This window comes from Ambystoma mexicanum, chromosome 1p (genome assembly GCF_040938575.1).
Source record: "Ambystoma mexicanum isolate Mex_15411 chromosome 1p, UKY_AmexF1_1, whole genome shotgun sequence".
In the NCBI taxonomy this organism is placed as follows: Eukaryota; Metazoa; Chordata; class Amphibia; order Caudata; family Ambystomatidae; genus Ambystoma; species Ambystoma mexicanum.
The window spans coordinates 369,468,785-369,493,001 of record NC_090921.1 but is presented as its reverse complement, the minus strand read 5'-3'; positions in this window follow the sequence as shown (position 1 = coordinate 369,493,001).

Here is a 24,217-nt window from a genome sequence, read left to right as displayed (position 1 = left end):
GGGTGGTTAGTGCATTGCCTACTCGCTAAGTATTTCTATGTGGCTAATCTACACAATCCCATCTATTGTGCCGCATTACTAATCTCCACAATTCTATCTAGTGATACGCTTTGTTATTCTTTTCAATTCTATCTAAGTCTGACACATGGCTAAACTCCACAATTCTATCTATGTCTGATGTATGGTTAATCTTCACAGTTCTATCTAAAAGTGACACCTGGCTAAACTTCATAATTGTATCTAAAGTGAAGCATGGCTACACTTTACAATTCTATTGAAAGTGATGCATTGCTAAACTTTACAATTCTATCTTAAGTGACACATGGCTAAACTTTAGTGGAGGAACCAACCCTTGCATAGTAGGACAGAAAAGATGAGAGTTGCTGGAGTGGGTGGAAGGTGAGGTAGATGTGTGGAAATCGATATAATATTATAACCCCAATCGCATCGTTTAAATGTATGTTGGCCTACGCCAAGCTGTCTAAAGGATACTATGTACATAGGTTCCGCGGCAAGGTCTTGACCTTAATGTATCGTGTAAGCCGCCATCTTGGATCTAGCCGCCATTTTAGGTACTCTTGCAGTGTGGAAGTCACCCTGAATCACAAAATGGAGGCCGAATGACATTTCGAGTAAGACTTCGGCCATGGTGACCTCCGCACACGTGAATGAATAATATGTCCGCAGGCTACTTGTTAGGGTCATGAACTAAGACCCTGTCCTCTGTTTAACCTATGTGTAAATATGTAACCGTATCAGCGGAACTGATCTAATGTATGGAAATTGTGTGTTAGACCTGGCTACGAACCCTAGCCATGGTTCCAGAAATGGTTAACTTGTAAGAGGGCTGGCCAATGCAGTACTAAATGTATAAAAACCCAAGCATCCCGATGATCGGTCTCTCCCACTTTCAGTGCGAACCTAACGTTGAAGGTTCGTGTGTTAGTCAGAGAGCCGAATAGCTATTCGCATGTCAATTGACTTTGGTAACTTTGTAACTTTGAAATAAAGCGCTTTGTATGTCCTTTGTAACCTGTGTTGGTGTGTTTCCTTTTGGGCTTCCCGGCCTCATGTCAATTTCTCTGTTTCCACAGTTGGCGCCCGAATAGGGACCCTCAAGATTGATGCCGGATCATTGAAGGTTGACGCAGACTATCGAATCGGGATCGGACGGTGTGATTCTGCGGGCCCGACCGATCGAGACGCGATACCTCGGCAGCGCTGCACGATCCGATCCTTGGGCGATAGTCGTGCGGTCTGACACGGCATCTTGACGAGGGTCCTATTCCGAGGCGGGCAGATTTGCCGAAACCACCGAACGCAGGTAAAATTTGTTAGTTGAAGTCCTTTGTAAACCGTACGGTCCTCCTTAGGTTTGGTCAGGTGCAGTCGTGACCCGGCTCTTAATTTAACCCTGACAATTTGAATTTGGCGTATTGTATCTGCAGACACAATTATTGGACCAGGTAACACCAATTTTTTGAGAAATGCCTGGGAAATTGTCTAGCTGCTTTAGGGTTCTGTTCCGCAGCGATCGACAATCTTTGGAATTTAGCCGTCCGGCACCACAGGAGGGGTCGCCGGCGTGTACTATGCACTGTAAGTATGGCATTGGTAGTATTGTATTTAATGACATTTGGCACAGACAGACCAGAAATGCCTCCGAATTTCAGTGGCCAATCAATGGTAGCTTTGAGATCCCCCGTATTGAATACTTAGAGTCGATCTTGCTTAAAAAGAAGGCTAGGCCAGCAGCCTTTGATGTGTTACAAAATTGGAAAAAGGAAGCATTACAGCAGCTTAAAAGTAGGGATAAACATGCACGACGTCATAAAACGAATGCCGAAAAGGCATTGTTGTATGACAAGGAAAAACGATTAGATGAAACCCAGAAGATGGATAGAGCTTTCTCGCTCGGGGTCCAGAAAATTTACCCCTCTAAAGATTTTCATGTTTCCGAGGAGTTTATTGAGAAAATATTAAACGAACGGAGGCCTGATTCTTCAGCGCCACCTCCGTATGCTCCCGTTGTGGGCACCTTGCCCGTTCCTGCTATTGCTCCTATCGTTATTCCTACTCCTCCTGCGCAGCCTACTGCCCCTAGTTCTTTGGTTGTCGCTCCTCTGTCTATTTCGTCTATTACATTACCTCTTTCCCCTGCACCCTTGTTAGGTTCACCTACACCTCCGATTCTGGGGAGTCCCGTGTTCACTAAATCAGATCCCGGTGCAGGGTCGAAAATTGTGACTCGTAGTACTGTTCCTGCGGGCAGGAAACAGGAACTATTTGCTTGGGCTAAACATTGCATGGAAAAAGGTGATCAAACTGATGTACTTTCAACATTATCTAATTTGCACGATTTTCCCGAGAAAAACGTTTTTATTGAAGGACTGGGGATTCATTTAGGTGTAATGTGGGTTAGATTGCAGACTTCGGATCTCCCACAAGGGGTGAGAGATCTGAATGCCTTGAGACTTTCAAGGGATACAGAGCAGAAAGTATATGGACATGTTGACAGATTGTTTGAGTTTAGGAGGGATTTTGAAAGTTTACAAAACGAGGATGATGAGGACGACAGGATGTATGCACAAAAACGGTTCCTTTCGTGCCGAAGTTCAGCACCTGAGGAAGTACGAATTTGTACCAAAGACGCGATTCGATGGATCTCGGATTCATCGATACCGCCAGATGAGGTGTATGACACATATAGTCAATACACGGTAGAGATGCAAAGGAAGGTAATCCAAGTGATGGTACAGCACTTACAGGAGGAATGTATAAGGAAGAAGGTTGGTTGCCCCATAGAGTTATTGGGTATTTGTAAAAGAGCTTTTTCGCCCGACACTTCTACAGCTGCTTTAGCGCTCAATTTGGCCCTATTGCTCAGTAAGCGGTCGGAGGTCCCTATATCTCAGTTGCCTATGAGAGAGGTCCCTCCGACCTTTGTCCCAAAAATAGAAATCCCCGCCAACGCGGCGACTGGTGCTGCCGCGATGGATATCCCTGCACATTACGTATCACAGTTTGTTCACGTCCCGTTCTCTCGACAGGAAGTGAACACGATTAGACAATCAGTCCCTGATATCAGGAAGAACCCGACAGGGTTTTACAAAGAAATAGAATCCGTTTTGCAGTCTTCTGTGTTCACCTTAAGTGACATGGATTTATTGTTTCCAGTGCTTTTACCTGTTGATGTATGGAAACAGGTACGAACAATAGATGATGTGCCGGGGTTAGGGGATACATGGGTAAACTTAACTAGAATAGATGGGGAACGACCAGCTGGTGAGAAACCACCCCAGGTAATACTCACTTTACCTGATAGAATAGTTGCCAAATTAAAAACTATAATCCCAGAAAAAAGGATTATTTGGGACAAACTTATGGCCTGCGTCCAAGGGAAAACTGAAGGTACTACTGAATTCTTTAATAGATTCGAACAGGTGTTCTCCGACTTCAGTGGACAGGATTTAGGTACAGAGTCGGGGAAGAGGTTGTTTGTGGAAAAATTTGTGCGTGGATTGTTGCCCGACATCCAGTCACAAATTATGTCCTCAGAGAGCGCTTGGCAGGCAAAATCTCAGTCAGAGGTCTTGCATATGGCTCAGTATTACGAGAATCGGGTTAATAACGAAAAAGAGAAAATCGAAAAAAGAAGGGGTGACCTAAAGACTAAGGTATTGTTGCAACAAATTGTCAGAAACCCCAGAGGAGGTACGACAAAGACTAGAGGTCAGTACATTCCAAGAGGAAATACTCCTCCAAATTCTATAAATATTAATCAGTGTGCTTATTGCCGCCAGGAAGGTCACTGGCGAGCACAGTGCCCTGCCCTTCGTCAGAGGTCAGGAGGCACATTTGGAGGTATGGGTAGGCGACCAAGGGGCCGCCCCGGAGCAGGAGGCCCTGATAGGGGTCAGCTTCTACAAGATCCCCAGCAACCTTTTTCACGGGAAAATCAGACTCTGAGTATGGACTCGAGAAATATATTTGATCACCCTTCCGCCACCTATCTTTCTGAGGAACTTCCCTTTGATGAAGTTCTGCCTTACTAGGATTGCCCGAAGCAGCGTTTGGAACCTTTACCTATTCCCGTTATTCAGAAGGGCCCCTATGTTGAATTATTGGTGGGGAATAGGAAACATCAGTTTTTGATCGACACTGGAGCACAAAAGTGCTCCATCGACCATTCGAGGGTTCCAAACATCCCACTGTCAGGGCAAACAAACGTCTCTATAGGGTTCTCTGGCATACCAACTGTTTGTCCGTTTTCTGCGCCGGTATCCGTTTCTTTGGGTCGTTTTACAGACCAGTGCCCTTTTCTTCTTACTTCAAACTGTGGAGAAAATTTGCTGGGGTTGAATTTGTTGAAGAAACTGAATGCAGTGATTCATTGTTCCCCTGACGGAATAAGATTAACAGTTTCACCACAGCAACCCTTTAACTCCCAATACTTGACCCGACCTCTACCTCCCGAATTTGACATTGTCCCAGAATGTTTGTGGGCAATAGACGATAATGATGTCGGGATATTGCACATCGATCCTGTTAAGATAATATTGAAACATGGGGTTAAGCTACCGCGCATTCCGCAATATAAAATTTCAATTGAAGGAGAGCGCGCTCTGAAATGCATTGTCTCCGATTTTGTACATCGTGGAGTGATCGAAGAGATTACAGGTAGCTTATGTAATAGCCGGATCTTGCCAGTATATAAGAAAGGCGACAATGCAATTCCATACCCGTTTATAATAGATCTTCGTGCTATTAACCGGGTGGTAGCCCCACAATTTCCAATCGTGCCTGATGTAACAACGATCTTAACAATGATCCCTGCTACGGCTACACACTTTAGTGTTGTAGATTTAAAAAACGCCTTCTTTAGTATTCCGATACATGAGGAGAGCAGGTATTTGTTTGCGTTCACCTTGGGGGGACGCTCGTTTACATTCACAAGGGCACCTCAAGGGTATACTGAAAGTCCTAGTATCTATAGTAGAGCCTTAAAAGAGCAGCTCGACACCCTTGAATTACCATCTACTTGCACGCTGCTTCAATATGTAGACGATTTGCTCCTGGCTGCAGACTCTGAGAAAGCTTGTAAAGAAGGCACTATATTGTTGCTTGTTCATTTAGCTGAAAATGGTCACAAAGCTTCACTTAAGAAATTTCAATATTGTTGTCAGGAGGTTGCCTATCTAGGCTACCTCCTGTCAAAGGAGGGGAGAAGATTGACACCTGAACGAATAAAACACATTTCTGGCATGTCTGTCCCAAAAACACAGAAGGAAGTCAGAGCCCTGATAGGGATGGCGTCCTACTGTAGTCTGTGGATCCCGAACTTTGCCCTAGTGGTAAAACCGATGTTGGCTTTGACGAAGAAGGGCATTTCTCTGCCATTGCCATGGGAATCGGAACATCAACGATCATTTGAGCTTCTCAAAGCCGCGCTGTGTTCAGCACCGGTTCTGGGTACACCAAATTACGATAAGGCCTTTGTGTTGTTTGTGCATGAATGTAATGGATGTGCTTTGTCTGTGTTAACACAGGAACATGGAGGGAAGAATAGGCCGTGTGGCTATTATTCCTCCGCCCTCGATCCTGTTGCATGCGCTTTGCTGCGATGTCTGCGCGCTGTTGCTGCTGCCGCTGCGTCTGTAAAACAGAGTGAGGGGATGGTCCTAGGCCACGATTTAATTTTGATGGTACCTCACTCTGTCGATATTCTATTGAATAAAACTCAAACACAACACCTTACTTCTGCCCGGTTGACCAGGTATGAATTAGATCTATTTGCTCCTCATATCCAAATTAAAAGGTGTTGTGTTCTCAATCCGGCTGAACTTTTGCCTCTCCCGCAAACTACTGCTTGCGGCGATGACGGATCACATGACTGCCTGTATGCCACTGAACAAGAAACAAAGGGCAGAATAGACCTCTCAGATACTCCTTTGGAGAATGCGGAAGGGGAGCTGTTTTGTGATGGCTCCTGTTTTAAACTTCCGAATGGCACGTCTACAGCTGCTTATGCAGTTACTACCTTGAACAAGATCGTAGAAACAAAAAGGATTCCGCATAACTCCGCGCAGGCCGCAGAGATTATAGCGTTGACCCGCGCTTGTGAGCTCTCCCAAGGGCATAGAGTTAACATTTATACGGATAGTCAGTACGCCTTTGGGGTGGCTCACAATTTCGGAAAACTGTGGTTGGAAAGAGGGTTTCTGACCTCACACGGGACCAAGATTCAGCATGGTCCCTTAATAGTACAACTACTTTTAGCGCTCTCACTCCCTGAACAATGAGCAATCATGAAATGTGCAGCACATCGCAAGGTCATAGACAATGTGGGAAGAGGAAATGCTTTTGCAGATTTGATAGCTAGACAAACAGCTACAGACCTTAGCACAGACATGTACACCTCGGGGGAAGTGAGAGATGGTTGTATAATAGATGAAGGCATTGGGTCTGTGCGAGATATTCAGACTGATGCCTCTGTTGAAGAATCTAGGAAATGGGCTGAAGGCATAGGGAAATTGGATGACGAAGGGTGTTGGGTGGACGCATCTGACGGGAAATGGTTGCTTCCTGATTCTTATGTATTAGCAATGGTCACGATGGCACACGGTCCAACACATGTGTGTGCCCAGCAAATTGCGAAGATATTACAGCAGGTTTGGGTGAATGATAAAATTTTGGAAACTGCAAAAAGACTCGTTCAGAACTGCATGATTTGCCTGCAGCATAATGTGGTTAAAGGGACAGTGACTCCAAGGGGAAGTTTCGGGCCCCCCTCTGTCTCCTTTGAAACCATTCACCTTGATTTTATTGAAATGGAGCGATGTAATAACTTGAAATATGTTCTTGTTATCATTTGTGCTTTTAGCAAATGGGTCGAGGCTTTCCCCGTCAAAGATGCTACCGCCATGACCACCGCAAAGATCTTGGTAAAAGACTATTTTCCTCGATTTGGGCTCCCGAGGATAATTTGGTCGGACAACGGCCCCCACTTCATCGCAGCTGTAATGTTGCAAATATGTGTTGCCTTAGGGATAGAGAAACGTTTTCATTCAGCTAGGCACCCTCAAAGTGCGGGGTTGGTAGAAAGACACAATGGTATTTTGAAAAACAAACTTGCAAAAACATGTGCCGACACTAAATTAAAATGGCCAGATGCTTTACCTATTGTGTTGTTAGCTATGCGCACCACACCCCAGACTAGAACTGGGCTCTCTCCATTCGAGGTAGTAATGGGAAGGCCTGCTAATATTTGGGGTCTCCCTAAACCTAAAGCCCTGAGGGATGTGGAGAATGTATTGCTCATAGACTATTGTAATCAATTGACTAAAAATCTGTATTTCATTTACCACCAGGTGAATGCTGCCTTACCTGTACGGTTTACGGGCCCAGGACACGATATATTGCCCGGCAGCTGGGTCCTGGTAAAGGCCTACGAAAGGTCTTCCTGTCTCGCGCCTCGCTGGCGGGGACCCTACCAGGTTTTATTGGTCACCAGGACGGCAGTGCGAGTGGCAGGAAAGAAGAACTGGATACATGCAACACATATCAAGAAGATCCCTCACCCGACGCCACACGTTACAGAAGAAACAGAACCCCTCGCTGGTGCTACACTCTCTGATCTCGGAGTAGCAGGCAGCGTTGTGAGTGCGCCAGAGAAGTTCTCTGAGCCTGAGGAGCTCGGGGAGCCGTCCATTTTGTCTCCGCACTCCCTTGATCAATCACTTCTGGAAAACCTTGTTTCGAGCCCTGCGACTTCCGTCGCTACTGATACGACGCTCCCCTCAGGGAGCGACGATACTTTGCTTTTGGATTCAACAAACTTAGGTACCATCCGGTACAACCTTCGACGCAAATAAAATCGCCGCACGAGTATCGTGCATCTGGAAGAAAAAGGAGTGATTGAAATACTATCGTCTTCCCTTTTTTTGGAACAAAGAAAAGGGGGGGTTCTGTTGGCCAGGGTTGGGAAGGACTAAGAAGTCGCGCGGCCGAAGTGCCGCCAGCAACGAACATTGGGGCCGTCGATCGGGATAACCATGATGCCTGCCGCCTTCACCACTGCTCCTCGTATTGAACTATTAGATAAGGAGGTGACCAATTCGAACAATGGACAATGTGCCTGGGCCCCGAAAACGTACTGTTGTGTTCTCGTTTTGATTATTGTTAGTTTTGCAACTGCTGCCGTGGGACTTTGGTACTTTGAAGAAATTTATCCTTTGAAGCCTCTGTTACCGACCGAAATTGTACCAACTGTTTTGACTCCCTCTGTACACCTTCACACTCTGTCCCCTAGGGACTCTCGGCATAGACAGAAATATTATAATAACACTTTGATGATAGTGATGAATGCTACGCATGCTATTTTTAATAGGAGTAATTGTTGGGTCTGCACTCACTTACCACAACATGGGAACAAGGGACTGGGATGGTATATACATCCCTTACCTCTAACAACCTCTTGCTATGCCTCTCTTAGAGCACTCTTTTTTGGCCGATGGAATGATAGCATCTCAGGGAACTTCGATGGGACTAATTTGAATGAATTTGAAAAACGTGAATTGACTCCCCTGGGATGCTCGCTTTTCGCAAATAGGAGTAGACCTAATATCGCTTCTATTAGGCCGTCTGATAAACTTTCTTTTCCTTTTCAAAATCTAGTTTCTTTCAAGATGGCTCCGATAGGCAATAAGGATGCCATGCCTCCTTCTTATTCTGTAAATCACAGTCCTGATTCTGTCCCTTTCTGTGTACAAAGAAACGGCACTAGGCCAATGGGAGATTTCGAGCCTTGTATAAATATTGTAAATTTGACTGGGGAAAATAGGCCTTTGTATGTAGGGGGACCGGTTTATTTTGTGTGTGGTAGTTTAGCTTTTCCCTGGTTGCCCAAGGATTGGCAGGGGACTTGTTATTTAGGGATATTGTTACCAGGTGTATTTATAGCCAGTACCTTAGAGATATCTAAGGCTCGCCCGCGACGGGATAATGATGGAGATACCCCTGGACAAGTGTTCGGGGATGTAGCCAAATCAGTAGTTCCCTTCTGGGGACAAATAGCAAATTCAGAAAACATCAGGGGATTAGCGAGGGTGTTGGAGAAAACAATCAACCGGACCACGGACATACTTTACAATATGACCTTAGAGCAAAAGGCGATAAGATTGGTAGCACTCCAAAATCGAATGGCATTAGATGTCATTTTAGCTGAACGAGGTGGAGTATGTAAATTAGTGGGGTCCGCTTGCTGTGTTTTCGTACCAGATTCTTCACCAACAATATTCAAAGCAATTCAGAATTTACACACTCTTAGTTCTGAAGTCCATATCCCTGTAGGAGACTGGAGCCTTAGTACTTGGTTTTGGGATTCTCTACGATCTTGGGGGTGGAAGGTGCTTTCTGTTATTTTAGGTATTTTTGGGACTCTGTTATTCCTTTGCTGCTGTTTTCAATGCCTCCCGAGTATATGCGGAATGATAGGGGGATGTTGTGCCCAAGTTATGAGCGCAATAGGGCGTAGAATATATACCCCGAAGACAGCATCTAAAGAATTCATGTTGCAAGAAGTTCTTATGAACAACTTTATGGCTATTGACATTTCAGACAATGATGCAGAACCTATGGATGCTAATGCCCTCAAGTATTTTCAAAAGTATTAGGAAATAATGTTTTAGCACTTGGCATAGGCCAAAAGGAGGGTCTGTGGAAATCCATATAATATTATAACCCCAATCGCATCGTTTAAATGTATGTTGGCCTACGCCAAGCTGTCTAAAGGATACTATGTACATAGTTTCCGCGGCAAGGTCTTGACCTTAATGTATCGTGTAAGCCGCCATCTTGGATCTAGCCGCCATTTTAGGTACTCTTGCAGTGTGGAAGTCACCCTGAATCACAAAATGGAGGCCGAATGACATTTCGAGTAAGACTTCCGCCATGGTGACCTCCGCACACGTGAATGAATAATATGTCCGCAGGCTACTTGTTAGGGTCATGAACTAAGACCCTGTCCTCTGTTTAACCTATGTGTAAATATGTAACCGTATCAGCGGAACTGATCTAATGTATGGAAATTGTGTGTTCGACCTGGCTACGAACCCTAGCCATGGTTCCAGAAATGGTTAACTTGTAAGAGGGCTGGCCAATGCAGTACTAAATGTATAAAAACCCAAGCATCCCGATGATCGGTCTCTCCCACTTTCAGTGCGAACCTAACGTTGAAGGTTCGTGTGTTAGTCAGAGAGCCGAATAGCTATTCGCATGTCAATTGACTTTGGTAACTTTGTAACTTTGAAATAAAGCGCTTTGTATGTCCTTTGTAACCTGTGTTGGTGTGTTTCCTTTTGGGCTTCCCGGCCTCATGTCAATTTCTCTGTTTCCACAGATGGATGATGAAAGCACCAGATGCCTCCATTCGTGTCACACTTTGGAAGAATGATGCATGGTGAGGGTTGAAGGCAGCAGGTGGGGGCAGCATGTAGAGTAAGGGCTTCATCCCAGGCACTATCAGCATTGTGTCACCCTCACTGCAGAGAAATTCACCACTAAGTCAATGCCTGCACACGCCTGACCTCTAGAACAACCTTTCCTCAATACACTCTGGAAAGTACCCTGGAGTCTCGCGGGGAAATCAACTCTAGTACCTCTCCATGCTCTCTCTACCTCTATGCATACACAGCCCACACCTATGGGTACAAATTATCCTTGAATTCTTGCACGGAAATCAGCCTTTTTAAGTGGCTTTCACATCCACTTGATGTGTGTACTATCACCAAGCTTACCAGGGTACGAGGCATACACAGTTTTATTAGAAGGACAAGATGACGCTTGCAACCCACAACTCTTTTTCTTCCCACAATTTTAACACATTTCCATGATTACAATATTGCCTTTTTTCTTTTCAATTCCAACAGATGGGCCTGGGAGGAGCCTGTAAAGTAAGAGCATGCACTGGGAACTGAAATGTTATGTCAGTTGCATGAATCACAGGAACCCAACCTGATTATTTGTGATATGTGATGGTCCTGACTAGGGGTGTACTGATCTTCGGCTTCGAGTATGTATTCGGCCGAATTCTGGCTGATAAAAAGCTATTCGGCTCCGACCGAATAGTTCCTTGCTTTTCGGCTCTTGCCGAATACTTTGACATTCTCATTTGAATACAATGCAACATGAAATCAGAAAGGCAAATATAGACTTCAGTGTGCAAAAATGAATAGAATTAGACCAGACAAATTGCTATCAAACAGCTGAAAAATATCTTATATTGTAATCTGTTCTTTAGGGCATGTTTTGATACAGATTCTTAGACAAAAAAGGTGCTCATCCTTAGCCTGCAACAATACAGGAACATCTTTTCTTTTGGCAAATGTTTCTATGCAATGTGCACTTTTTCAGTTGGAAAAAACAAACTGAAAGAAATGTGCATGGATACATTCAGTTCCTGTCATGTCACTTCCGATTGCATACGTCATAGTCCCCCATTTTGTTTTTTTAAGGACGGACTTGAGTCCTGAGTTTAACATTATCTGATATTTTATCAGGAATTATAAGTTGCATATGTTTGTTTGGTGAGAAAGAGTGGCTAGGATAAGTGAAAAGTGAGCAGCATTTGTTTGGGTGGGGTGAATAGTTTTGAGATGGAGTTCATGCATTTCAGATTTCCTCTTGTGTCCTGCATGGGCCGACATGAACCATTTTATAGATTTCTATGTGAACTGCAAAGAAGTTTCGAAACTCGACCGCATCGACTTTGCAACTGGATAGAGAATGCAATTCAGTCCTTTTGCATTTGTGAAGCCTCCTACTTTAACTGGCACTGAATATGCAACAGTCTTCTGTACATTTGGTCCCTTCATTTTGGTTAAATCTGCTTTCTTTCTGGCTTTTATACTTTGAATAAAGACAACTAAAAGTATAGAATGCATTTAAAATGGCGCTTTGTTTGTTTAATAAGTGTGTTTTTTGAAGTTTGGAACATGATTTATTAAATAAAGCAACTATTCGCCTTCATATTCGGCTTTGGCCGAATAGTTGACAAACTATTCGGTATTCGGCCGAATACTAAATATGCTATTCGGTACAGCCCTAGTCCTGACTCTACGCAGCTGGTCACTAATGCTTCTATTGACTAGTAGCTCTTCTGCTATATAATGGACTAATCCCTCTGAAATGCATACGAGCATATATGGCCCTGGGCCTGGCTGCATCTATTGCATTCCTTTGGCTTGCTCCTCTTGGTGCCATTTATAAAGCGTCTGAGTGGTCTACGTGCATGATTCCTGGAGCAATGACTCCCAGTATATCAGCTATACGGCAGAAGCCAGTTATGGCTGTATCTGTTAAAAAGCATTTTTCATTAAACTATGGCGGTCACATTTCCATAGACTTGTTTTGTAATCATCTCCTTCGAATAGAGAATAGAGAACAGGTCGGCCGGAGGATCAAGTACAAGTTACTCCCTGTATTAACTCATTTATACCTAGCAGGGGTCTGCATCCTTTGGCTGTCCAGAGGTTTTGGAATACACCTTCCAACAGGCATAGCCAGCAAAGTCAATGTCGAGGGTTCATGGGAGTCATAGTTGAAAACATCTGGCGAGCCACAGGTTGCCGACCCCTATCCTAGTACATAGCTCCCTTTCTTAAATGGCCATGGCTGCATGCATCCCGGCTGCAATCCTGCCATTGTTTGTCACATGAAATACAACAGATAGGCCAAGCCGGAGGAGGTATGAAGGTGTACAAGCAGCACAGGGGAGCTGGGAGCTCGTTTAGTGCAGAATGTTGAGTAGCCTCTGGTAATGGAGATCACGGCAGTAGGACAGGGGACTATGGAGTAGGAGCCGCTATGAAACATATGGCATATCTGTATAGGCGGGTAATCATTGCTGTACTGAATGCACGGCTTCCCACGTTGCTATGAAAGAACATTGATGTTATGCTAAACACTATGATGCAGAGTGCTTAGGGTTCACGAGGATGGCCAAAGCTTTAATATAAATGGAAGCAATGATGTCCCCACACTCATCCTGCCGTGCAGAGCACTTGCCAGGACACAGCTGGGATTCTGTGCGCGAGGGAGGGAGGAGATGACAGAAGGGTGAAATGAGGAAAGACTGGGAATTGGCAGAAAGCAGACCAGGCGTGTGACATGAGGGATATGTGTGTGAAATTTGCACAGCCCTGATACTAAGCCGCTGGGCATGGACCGAGCTCTGGTGCGTTCAGAGAGCACCGGTTCAGACCCTATTCTATTTATCCAGAGCGTAATTTTCTTGCCGCCCATGAGCGGCATGGTGGTTGCCAGGCAACGAGGCCTGGCATTTAACGTGCAGCAGCAGCTCATCAAGAAGAAAGGTAAGCCAGGGTCTCGCGCATGGAAATTTACCACCGCCGCATCGAGGCCCCGGGCCCTGCCAGATTAAGCACATAGCGTTCCGATCGTATCTCTTTGTAAAGCAATATATTTTGTGTTATCTCCGGTTTCAAAGAAAAGCGCATGGAAAGATATTGCTCTTTATAAAGTAATGTGTTTAGGCAGATACTCTTTTCAAAGCGAAATAAATATGTTTTAAAAATTGTTTTACATCTTTTAATTGCCTTTTTTATAAAGTGAATATATTATTTTGAAAAGCGAATGTTGTGGCCGTGTGTTGGCTGAAGGTGTTGTGGAATGACATTTCCAAATTACTCGTTTTCTTTTGTTGCTTTGAAAGGGTGAGAAAAACTAGCCTTTGTGAAGCGATTGCTTTCAGAAGCAAATCGTATCTACTGAAACACACTGCACACAAAAACATCTGCATGGAACTTAACTGGCTCTAATTTTGGGTGCCGTACAACCTCGGTTTCCCACTTTAAGATATATTTGAGCTGGTTCAACCACGGTTGACTCACTTCGAGCTGCAATAGAACCTGCATTACTGCTTTTAGAATTTCGAACCACTAGGCTGTTTTTTCGAGATGTCTTCACACCGACTCGACTTATTGGTGTGCATCGCTATGGCAACTCTACTGCCGGCTTGCCGCTACGGAAGTAACCTGCTTGCCACTATGGAAGCACCCTACTTGCCTTATCCCGATCACTGAGTCAAACCAGCAGAAGCATCATCAAAACCCCATTCGACTGCCAAGTCAACCAGCTGTGAGCCATCGACTCAACTCATCTCTAATGCCGACTCCATCCACAGAGATACTGTGAATAGAAGAAGCTAGCGTAAAAAAATGGGACACTGCGCTCTCCTGACTGTAATATTAATTGTACCCCTTGGAAACTGAGTATTGAGTTGTGCGCACTCATTCTCAATGAATCTGCAGCATCAGTGGTCTGGTGGCTGTAACAGACGTGAGATGGGCATTATGCGAACTTGTATAGCAATGCTTGTTTATTCAATTATTGTTAATAACGATAACAACCAAAGTTGCACCAACATTTACTCCTTGGAGCACGTGCTAATGTTTCGCCCCATGGGCTTTATCGAGGTAATTCAATTTGTTTAAAACACCATAATGATCACAACTGAAACTGTTAAATTTGTATTCTACCACAAAACCTAATATTAACAAAGATTGAAACAGGAGCTCATTAAGTTCCTATTGATGCTACAATCACCTTATACATACGAAAACATAGTGCATTATTGTTTAGCAATTCACAGACAGATTGTCCAATTGATGAGGAGTCTAAAGAAGGAGAAAAATGGTACACAATTGTAAATGAGAGAAAAAGTAACAAATACAGCGCCTTAATATCCTCTGTGTATCAAACCATATACCAATGAAGGGATAAGTAAACCATCAATTTACATATAATCTATAGCATTCCTTATACAGGGCCTCATTACGACCCTGGCGCTAATGGGTTGGCACGTTAGCGCCTTACTACGAGGTCCCTTTGCAGGACCCGACCTGAACGGCTGGTCTAGACCAGCCGTTAAAGTAGGGACCCGCAAAGGGACCTTGGTGCTAAGTACGGTACTGCAATTTCCCCTATGGGGCAAAAATGGGAATGGGGAAGGGCCAATGTTCAATGGGGAATTACCGCCCCGCCAACCTTGGAATGTGGTGATAATTCCCCATTGAACATTGGCGGACTTGTTACGATACCGGCACCAACCATGGTGCTAATAGCGCCATGGTTTAGCGCCAGTATCGTAATGAGGGCCAAAAAGTCCACAACATGGGTGACTCAACCCCACATTGGGCCCACCGCATATGCCCATGCTATGAGAATCCAAATTTGGACGCAAAATACATTACTCCTGAAATGAAAACACTACATACTACAGATAGTAGAAAAGGACTATATACTAAATTCTCATGAGACCCATGACCAATACTTACCCATGGCTCTAATTGTGGGTACATAGTATACCAACGATATACTTTCTCCCGAAGGTTCACAAACCATAGGCACATCTGCCAGATTTGAGACAATAGAATTGTACCATGGACTAAGTGATATGAAGCTCAATAAGTTGTTAACTAATTAGCGAATGGCAACATTATTCTATAATCAGGTAAGATAGATATTATGTCCATTATTGCCCAAGACAGTGAGATGAGAACTGGAGCAACTACTCACCACGGGATGGCATCATAGAAGCCGGAATTGCTGACCCCAGTAGCCAACACAAGAAAACAGATGTGCAAAAAGCTAAGACTCTGTAGACCTGCTCTGTCTCAAGTAGAAAATGATATGACACAGATTCTCAGTGCCAAACATTGCAATGCATCCTCTCATTGCACAATTGCACAGTATTCTCTGAATTGGGCATTACAAGCACCTACCATCAATAAATGTGCACCCTGACTCCAAATCCAAACACCTTAGAGTCTTTGTCACCCATCTGAAGTCTGGCAGCATACTATAATGCTGTTTGGACTTTGCCCAAATCAAGCATGACTCCTTCTCTCCACCTCCTGCCTTGCAAAAACCCAACTTCACCTAACCGGAGGTGGAGGCCCTAGGAGCAGAGGTGCTTAGGAATTATGGACACCTCACCGGTCGCAGCTCACTGCACAACGAGGCGGCAGCATGGGGCCACGTCCCGAGCCAAGATCGCGCAACACATGGGCACGCTGAGGGTCTACCAGCACATAGGATCACAACTAAGCACTCGACAATGTGATAAGGAGAAAGTGCGCAAAGGATTTCTCCTAAACAAAGAAAAGTGCATGTTCCAACAATGGAAACTAGACTCTCTAGGATACTCCATATCCAGTGTTGCATAAAAGAAAGCCTTCCAAGAAGCCCTGATACAACTAGGACAAAAAAAAATGTTCATGGGAATGGGGGATTACAACACATTTGTACCAAACCTCAGGATGAAAACAGAATGCATGCAGACCTTGCTAAGTAACGGAAACATTATACATGGGTAGACCAATGCAAGCCAACTCTGATCGGATGAATCCAGTTGCATTTGTATTGAAAGCACTGACAGGATATAGAGAAGCATTACTCTGCTATTGTCTCTGGAGGATAGCTCAGGGGCAACGCTTGGAAGCAAGTCGATGCTGAGCAACACAGGTTCGATCCCAGTCCGACCTTAGAAACCTCTGGGTATTCAGTGTGTTATAAATAACCAATTACAATTACAATTGAACGAGAGATGCTGGCATGTACATGGCCAGTGAATCATTTCAGGCAATACCTGTGGGGCAGAAAATTAAAGCTTTGGAACAGCAACAAGCCCATCATGAACACACTGAGCCCGAAAAGTGCATGCATTCAAATAATACATGCAAGTCACAATAGTACAGCTACTCCATCGAACAAATCGCATGATGGCAAGCAGACTGTCTGCCACTACTACCAATCCATACTCTCTCATAGGAGACATTCCTCAGTGCAGGGTGGCATCACTCCCTGACTGCCAAGGAGGAACAATTGCACAGGAAGAATGCGAAGAGAAAACACTGCAAGATCAAGATAAAAACAGAGTGAGGGCCGACGCTCTAAACATGTAGTTAAAGGAAGGAAGCCTGTTTCCAGACATGCAGCGCTATAGAAAGGTATCTGCGGAAATGTACCTGCTTTCATTATAATGTGAAACACAATGGTCATTCCTCCATCAGAACTGAGGCAGAGACTCATCCGTTTGGGGCATGAAGGTCGCCCGAGCATGAGGCTAACAAAGTGATGCATAAGAGAGGAATATGAGTGGCGTTGCATGGAGTTGCACGTAGAAGGCCACATGGAAACTTGTGTCACCTATAGAGATAGTGACACATGCTAAGACTAGGGCAGCAGCTTTGCATTCTGTGGAACCCGACCCTGAAACCTGGCGCAAAGCGGGTATCGATTTCATAGGCCCAATGGAGTACATGCCACCCAATGAAATGTAAGCAATCAGACCAGTGGTCTACTCATCCAAGTGGATAGAAATCAAGTTCTTAGAAGATACCACTTCCTTTAGCAAGTGTTCAGGTGATTGGCAATTGTTATTATGATGCTATTTATTGGGAATGGACCTAACTTCATGAAGCAACAGTGCGCTTTACAAGTCATAGGGGGAAGTATACAATGAGGGAAGCAGAGTTACAAGGGAGCAAGGAGCAAACAGTGGGGGGATGGGCAATTAGGCAGCAAGGGATCTACAAGCAACCAGGGTAGACAACGGGGGGGGGGGGGGGGTAGATCATTAACAACAATGATAGTAACCGACAGGGCAGTACAGTTCATGCTGACCAACATACAATAATATCTAGAGCAAACTGCAATAGAACACCATTGACCTGCCCTGTATCACATAAACCACAAGGACATGGGCAAATGGAAAGGGCTAATTTATTTTTAAAAAGGCCTCCTGCAAGAAGCTTTTGCTGGGGAACTCAACTGTAAGGAAGAAATTCACAAAGCGATCGCAGAGCAGATGGTCAATCCAACCAGTGTCACAGGTGTCTGTTTACCCTTATGCAACAAATATCCGATAACACGTCCCTCTCACTGAGATGGGGAAATGAACAGAACATTAACAACATCATTGTACCAGAATAGTGAAGTCATTAATTGACATCAGGAAGTTAAAAACAATCATAGCAGAAGACCAGGCGATTGGGTAAGGCTTAGGTTACCACACACGCACAGAGTCACCCAGTCGAAATATAACAGGTTCAGAAAGCCACAGAGACACATGTTGGGATTCACATTCAGATTACTGCCCCTCACAAACGATTTAGATTGCGGAAAATATATTAAAACATGGAGAATGCGTAAAGGGTTGTGTAGGGAGGAGGAGGCGAGCCTTATGGATGGAAGTAACTGGAGGGAGTGGGAAGTTATATAGGGGGGAACTAACCATTTGCTTTGTGATAGTGCTATATTGCAAACATTGCATGTGCGCAGTAGTTATAACATGAACTAATGCTTCATTTAAGAGTAGGCCGGAATCCTCGCAGGCCGTGTTGGAGACACAGAACAAGGCCTCATCTTTTGCCTGATTATCACATTTCGATTCCCAGGAGCAGCAATGAACATGCTCATACACCCACATACAAATGTATCTCATTAGGCCTTTGAACAATTAGGCAGGAATATGTGCAGCCAAATAGGCGAAGGGCTGCGGCTTAGCACGAAGACCATACTCATTGGAGCAGAGGTCTTCGGTTGCCAAAACATGAATTAAGATTTAGGATAATAGTGCCCCCCAGAATGATGGTCACTCTATTTGAACTAAATCCTTCATGAATTGGATTGATTAGTGGGACACCAGGCCTACCTCTTGGGGCGGTGGTTTGATACAGGGGGGAGCAGAAAACAACACAATCTGTGATTTGTATCAGGGATCCAACACTGATGCTCATGCAGTGGGAGGCTTCATGGGGGCAACTGTGTGTCTGGACTGATAAAAGAGTTGCTTTGTTTGCAGGGACTAGACTGACCTCAAAGATATCTGGTGAGTTCATGTTGACGACCAGGTGCACATCACATGGTTATGTTAAGGATTTTAAAGATGCGGCACACTCCAGACCAGGACTCTTTCTACTGGCCAGGGATGCAGCACACAATGAAAAATGCTTATATGTTTATTTCATTCAGATTACATTTTTGAGAAGGCACCCAACCCGTCTCACACCCCCTTAACGTACACCCCGTGTCGCAATGGACCATGAACCAGGCTGGTGTGTAATAATGAAATATTTATTTATTTTTAATTATGAATAAAAATGAAACACATTCAATATAGGGAGGCAACCACCAGTGTGGTGATAATTACAGAGGACAATGATAGAATACACTGGGCCTCATTACGACCCTGGCGGTAATCGCCCGTCATTACCGCCATGGCGTAATGAGCGTTTACGCCGTGGGACGATGGCGTAAAGAGCGCCACATCACGACCCATCGCGCACGAGCATTACGCCATGGCGGTAATGCAATTAACGCCATGGCGGAAAAGGCCCCTACCGTCATCGCTAAGCGAGCAAGGTGCCCTTCCGCCAGCGTAAGTAGCGGCCACCGTAATTTACGGCCACCGTAATTTACGGCGGCCGTAAAAGGCCAAACCGGAAATAGCGTCATCGCGCCGGAACGGGAAGCAGCCCGTCGGCCATCTTTAAAAACACAATCCATCGCCATCCTACCAAACAACACCAGACCCAACCCTGACACCTGTCCCAACCAAACACCCACCCACCCAAGTACCCGAAAATGCCAAAATCTGTGAAAAAGGCATGTGACCGCCAGCGCCAGGAGCGATTCAGCCGGGAGGAACTCTGCATGCTAGCGGAGACCCTGCAGGACAACGCAGGTGTTGTATTCTCCCCTGAAATGACCAGGACAGCAATCGGGAAGAAGAAGGCCATCTGGGCCCTGGTGGCTGAGCGCGTCAGCGCGGTGGGGACCGTACCCCGCACCCCACAGCAGTGCCGGAAGCGCTGGGATGACCTGCGCATACGGGTCAGAGCCGTCATCTCGGCAAACCGCAACCTTGCCCAGGGAACCGGTGGAGGGTCGGAATCCCCCCTGAAACTCCAACCGTGGGAGGAGATCTGTGCTACCACCATCGGCATGGAATCCATCGAAGGCGTTGGAGGGATGGAAAGGGGAGCCCCGACATCAGGCGATGAAGGTAGGTGCCTCATACAAGACATGCCATAGTCACAGCAGTCCAATCATGTGTAGCACAAGGTTGCCCTAGAGTGTAAATGCAACACAAATCAATACTGCCCATAGCCACATGCGAGCACCACCCTGCATACACTGCTGGCACCCGCATACCTGCATCCACATACCACACCAAAAGGAGACAACCTGCATGGCACTGCCTGAAATCTGCCTCATCCACTGGCCAAAATAATGTCAAGCATTGTCATTCAGAAGTCCGTAGACCCATCAATAACGCCCTCCCACCTTTGCTCCACCACAGGCACAGAATCACACCCAGAGGACCAGGACACCCCTGCGCCGAAGAGAGCGAAGTCCAACGACAACCTCCCTGCACCCTCAACCTCAGCTGCAGTGAGGCAGACCCCACGACAAGCAGGTCCCACTGCAGGCATACCGGAGGTCCCACCGGCAAGCACCCCTGTTGGCAGCAGGCCAGCAGCAGCTGCTCCACCTCCACCGACATTGCCTGCCACAGAAGGCAGGGGGTCAGCGGCCAGCAGCAACATCGGGGAGACAGCTGCAACAGCTGCATGTTCTGACTCGGACATGGAGCAGGAGGTCAGAAGCCCCACTGACCAACTACATTCCCCCTGTTTCTCAGACGCCAGCCCCCATGAGGGCGACACACAGGGGCACACTGAGGCAGAGGAGTGGCCTTCCACCCCATGCCCTGTCCACACTCCACAGGAGGGGACCAGCCCCTCCATCACTCCACCTGCACTGGCCATGGGCCAGCACGGCCAGCCGTCCCTCGAGGACATCACTCAGCGGCAGCATCAACTGTCCGCAATGCTGGATGAGCATGCCGCGGAATGTGTGGGGGCTAGGTTCAGCATTGAACAGGCCACGGAGACACTAAGGGCGGAAGTGGCGCAGAGCACTGCCACCCTGAGGGATGCCATGCAGGCCATGTCCAGGGACATCTGTGCCGAACTTGCGGGCTTGCGTCGTGCGGTCACTGACCTCACCCACACACGACAGGAGCTGCATGCACATGGGCAGCCAGGCACATCCTCCACTGCCAGTTCTGCGCAGAGCAGCCCCGTGCGCCGTTCTGGACGCAACCTGCGCTCCACAGCCAGGGGTGCCCCGGGTGCCGGGAGAGGGGGCTTGTGACGGCCTGTGGACACGGCCACAGGCATCTGTTGACAGCTACATGGGGTGTGTTGGGGTGTGCAGGGGGGAGGTGGGAGGTGGGAGGGGGTGTGTTGGGGTGTGCAGGGGGGAGGTGGGAGGTGGGAGGGGGTGTGTTGGGGTGTGCAGGGGGGAGGTGGGAGGTGGGAGGGGGTGTGTTGGGGTGTGCAGGGGGGAGGTGGGAGGTGGGAGGGGGTGTGACACGACAGTTCATAGTTTCAATACACTTTTTTCTTTCAAAAAAAGAAATGTGTGGACATTTTCATTGCGTATGTGTGCTTTATTGGTGTACAGTCCACAGTGTGCATGTCCCAGAGACACACAGTGCCCCAAGTGCAGTCTCCATGCGATAAACACCAGCCGTGTGTGCTAGAAGCAGTGGTCGATGATACTTTGGCGCATGGCACGCCCCTCCTGTGCATCGCCTCCTCCATGTGGTGGCGCCCCATCTGCACCCTCCTCATCCTCATCGTCAGGTGGTTGCAGTTCTGCGTCAGGGGGCAGGGGCACATTCCGTCTGACGCACATATTGTGCAGCATGACACATGCCATGACGATCTTTGCCACCTTCTCATGGCCATACAGGAGTGCCCCACCAGACCTGCTGAGGCTTCGGAACCGTGCCTTCAGGAGGCCGAATGTCTGCTCTATGACCACACGAGTACGTGTATGTGCACGGTTGAAGTCCTCCTCGTGCTGGTTCTGCGGGTTCCGGACTGGCGTGAGGAGCCACCTCTTCAGGGGATAGGCTGCATCACCTGTATGTAGGCGAGAATGTATGTGTCAGTCATGTTGTCTGATCAGGAACATGATGTTCCACCATGGCTGGCATGGAACTGTTACCTTGGCTCACTTCTACATGCACTAATTGATTCACACTATGCAACCAGTATATGCTCATTGCTGCCATGGCCTGTTTTGCATGCCATCACCCTATGCATGCAGAGGGGTTTTGTGCATTGTGAGTGCCCTTCCTCTGTATCCGTTCTCTGTGTTACTCACAGCCAGGTGGAGTATGCATCTTCCCCCCCCCCTTTCTGCCAGGTGGAGTATGCATCTTCCCCCCCCCTTTCTGCCAGGTGGAGTATGCATCTTCCCCCCCCCCCTTTCTGCCAGGTGGAGTATGCATCTTCCCCCCCCCCTTTCTGCCAGGTGGAGTATGCATCTCCCCCCCCCCCTTTCTGCCAGGTGGAGTATGCATCTTCCCCCCCCCTTTCTGCCAGGTGGAGTATGCATCTTCCCCCCCCCTTTCTGCCAGGTGGAGTATGCATCTTCCCCCCCCCTTTCTGCCAGGTGGAGTATGCACTGGTACGTCATTCCCATGCCCACTTCCATGACATTGCACTCACCGAGTAGCCAGGATCTTGGGCCTGCATGTCGCTCCATGTAGCGTGGTATTGTGGAGTTCCTCAGGACCATTGAATCATGGGTTGATCCGGGGAATCGGGCACAACAATGTGTGATGATCTTGTTGGAGTCACAGACCATTTGCACGTTGATAGAGTGGAACTGTTTCCGGTTGCGGTACGGTACCTCCATGGCACGTGGAACCACCAATTCCACATGGGTGCAGTCGATGGCACCAATGCAACCGGGTATGCTGGCTAGTGCATGGAAACCCACTTTGGTGTTTGCAATCTCCTGGGCAGTCCGTGGTAATGAGATGTGGTCGTCTGTGTGCTTGAGGAGGGCATCGAGCACTTGGATGAGTGTTCGTGAGAATAATGGTTGTGAAATGCCATGCAGGTGCCCCACTGTGTGCTGGTAGGTGCCTGTGGCAAGGAAGTGGAGTACAGCCACTACCTTCAGTAGGGGGGGGATGGCGGTTGGACTTTCTATCATGCTGACGATGTCGTCGTGTGTCATGTCTACGATGGCGGTGATGGTGTCCCGGTCCAAACGGTACAGGGTGTGAATCTGCTCAGCAGTGAGGTTGTTTGGATTGGCTCTGATGTGTGGGATTGGGGGCTGCCTGCGTGGTGGCACTGGCTGTGCTGGTGGGGCTTGCTGGGCCTGCCTTGCCCTCCTTCTCCTCCTGCGTCTCCTCTGTGCTGCCTGTTGTTGTTGTTGTTGCTGTTGTAGTAGCACATGCATTGCTATCAGGTCCTCCAGCCCCAACATTGCTAGTCGTATTGCCATCATTGTGGAGTGTGACTGGGTGTGGGTAGGGGTGGGGTGTGCTCTTTTTGTACTCCCCTGAGTCTGTATTGCCTTCACCTGTGCTGTTTCTGTGCACCTGTGGCAGCTGCATTCACTTGATTTGGCCCTTTACGGTTGGGTCGCGATGGCGTTATTTGCACCATGGCGGTAAGGTACTTAGCGGCCTCGGTGATGGCGTTAGGTGCATGTCCGCTTGGGTCGGCATTTGCGTACCTTTCCGCCATGGCGCTAAGTACGGTGTGGGCGGTCGCGTGCGCGCACCCTTAGCGCAGTTAGCGGCAGCGTTAACTACGATGCCGCTATTGGCATCGTAGTTTACGGTCAGGAGTCATGATCGGACCTGGCGGAAAACGATGGCGGTAACCATTTACCGCCATCGTTTTTCACTTACCGCCAGGGTCGTAATGAGGCCCACTTAGTTTAACCTTCTAACATAAGATACACAATGCACAATCGAAAGAAAGCAAGATTACTTTTCGGGTAGTATTTTCAGATAGCACCACAGTTAGGCATTCCCCCTGCAACAATCCCTCAAACCCATGTTAACAAAGTTTTGTGTGGGAGGAGAGGAGTAGCAAGGAGTTCAGAATTACCGAATGGTGATTTTACATGTGCGGTTGAACGGATAAGGCAAGAATGTGTGTGTCTGTACTAAAGAGGCAAGTAAACCTATGAGCTACAAGGCAATGTATTAACAACGGGCATACAGTTTAGAAAATCGATATTGGAAGGAAAAAAACTGCAGCAAGAATCACATGTGGTAAAATTGCAATTGTTTCGTAGCAAAACTGCTTGG